Source organism: Somniosus microcephalus, unplaced genomic scaffold, assembly GCF_052327205.1.
Source record: "Somniosus microcephalus isolate GS21.2 unplaced genomic scaffold, FLI_Smic_1.0 unresolved_chr2, whole genome shotgun sequence".
Taxonomy (NCBI): Eukaryota; Metazoa; Chordata; class Chondrichthyes; order Squaliformes; family Somniosidae; genus Somniosus; species Somniosus microcephalus.
Window position 1 is genome coordinate 23,318,964 of NW_028225180.1, and position 2,049 is coordinate 23,321,012.

At 52.2% G+C, this 2,049-nt stretch overlaps 1 non-coding gene across 1 annotated transcript; it reads left to right on the forward strand.

The window, feature by feature from the left end:
- The first annotated feature begins 1,355 nt into the window (after window positions 1-1,355).
- trnat-ugu (transfer RNA threonine (anticodon UGU)) lies at window positions 1,356-1,428 on the forward strand. Its single transcript has one exon. It is a non-coding gene; the product is annotated as a tRNA-Thr (tRNA).
- The last annotated feature ends 621 nt before the right edge of the window (window positions 1,429-2,049 follow it).

Consider the following 2,049-nt stretch of genomic DNA (forward strand, 5'->3'; position numbering starts at 1 on the left):
ATTTTATTTACCCTAGCCAAATTTGCTCGTGGCTCAGGTAGTAATCCATGATTATCACCCTTGTGGTTCTGTTTTTTAATTTGGCCCCTAGCTGCTCATACTCCCTCAGAAGAACCTCTTTCCTTGTCCTATCTATGTCATTGGTACCAACATGGACCACGACAACTGGATCCTCCCCCTCCGACTCCAAGTTTCTCTCTAGCCCAGAGGAGATGTCCTTAACCCTGGCACCGGGTAGGCAACACAGCCTTCGGGACTCTCGCTCTCAGCTGCAAAGAACCCTCTCTCTCCCTCCGCCTCTCTCTCACCTTCCCCACCTCCCCTTCACCTCCGCTATCGACACTTTCCCCTCTCTCTCACCACTTCCCTTCCTCCTACTCTCTCCCCTTTCTTCTCTCTTTCCCCCTCTCACTCTGTCCTTTCCTCTTGGGGAGAGTAGAAGGAGGAAAGGGAGAGGAGGATGGGGAGAGAGTGTCTAGGGGTGAGAGAAAAGGGAAGGGGATAGAGAGAGGGGAAGTGGAGAGCTGGAAGGAGAGAGGTGGGAAGCGGAGAGACAGCGTGAAAAAAGGAGAGAGGACGAGAAGAGGAAGAAGAGGGAGGGAGAACGAAGGGAAGGGGAGAGAGGCAGATGGAGGAAGGGGGAGTTGGAGAGGGGGAGTGACGAGAGCGGGAAGGCGAGATAGAGCGAGGGGAAGGGGAGAGAGAGGCAGATGGAGGAAGGGGAAATGAGAGAGGGGAAACAGGAGAGACAAAGTGGGAGGGGAGAGAAGAGAGAAGGGGAGGGAAGGAGATAGAGGGAAGAGGGAGTGACAGAGTTCGAAGGGGAGAGGGGGAGGGAAGAGAAGAATGAAGGGAAGTGGAAAGAGGGAAGGAGGTAGAGAAAGGGGAAGGAGAGAGGTGGAAGGGGGGAAGAGACAGACTGAGAAGGGGAGAGAGCGAGAGAATAGATGAGAGAAGGGCGGATGGAGGAAGAGCAATGAGACTGAGGAAGGGCGAAGGGGAGAGAGAGAGAGTAACAGTAACAGAGAGGGAGAGAGAAAGTGAGAGAGACACAGAGAAAAAGAGAAAGAGGTAGAAAGGGAGTGACAGAAAGACAGAGAGAGAGTGGTAGAGACACAAACAGGGAGAAATATAGAATGAAGGAGGCAGAGAGACGGAGAGAGAGATAGAGTGTAACTGAGTTGCCTTGGGATGTTTTAGTACGTGAAAGTTGCTCTATTGTTGTTGAGAGGTGACTGTTGAAGAGCCTGAGGCAGGTATCGGGGGATGAGACACAATCTGAGTGGTGAACTGTGCCCTGCCTCATTCTTCAAATGCACAGCACTAACCGGAATGAGAAGCAATCTAGTACAGGTGGCTCCATAGCTCAGGGTTTAGAGCACTGGTCTTGTAAACCAGGGGTCGTGAGTTCAAATCTCCCTGGGGTCTGTGCAAATTTGTTAATTCACAGCATGTTTACTTTTAAGTATGAACATGCTCCGAAACCAACACGAGAACAGGCTCTTTTGCCCTCTCGCCCTTCCCAATCCCTTTCCTTCCGTTCAATTCCCCTGTACTTCCCCCTCTTTGCCTGCCTCTCTCTTCCTTACCCTTCACCCTCTCTCCACACATCCCCCTCATTATCTTCTCTCACCTTCCCCAACTCCCATTCACCTCCTCTCTCTGCACTTTCAGTGCGGGATTGTGTTCAGTGCGGGCCCTGTGTTCAATGAGGGCCCTGTGTTCAGTGCGGGCCCTGTGGTTCAGTCTAGGCCCTGTGTTCAGAGCGGGCCCTGTGTTCAGTGCAGGCCTGTGTTCAGAGCGGGCCTGTGTTCAGAACGGGCCCTGTGTTCAGTGGGGGCACCGTGTTCAGTGGGGGCATCGTGTTCAGTGTGGGCCCTTTGTTCAGTGCGGGCCCTGTGTTCAGTGTTGTTGTGTCGGTACCTTTTTACCTAGACACAATTAGAACTCAGAAGTTCAAACATGAAGTGCTTTATTGGAAGGGAAAGGGAAGTTCTGGAGAGCTCCGAACAAAGAGAGCTAAACTTAACCAAGAGAACACCCAACCAT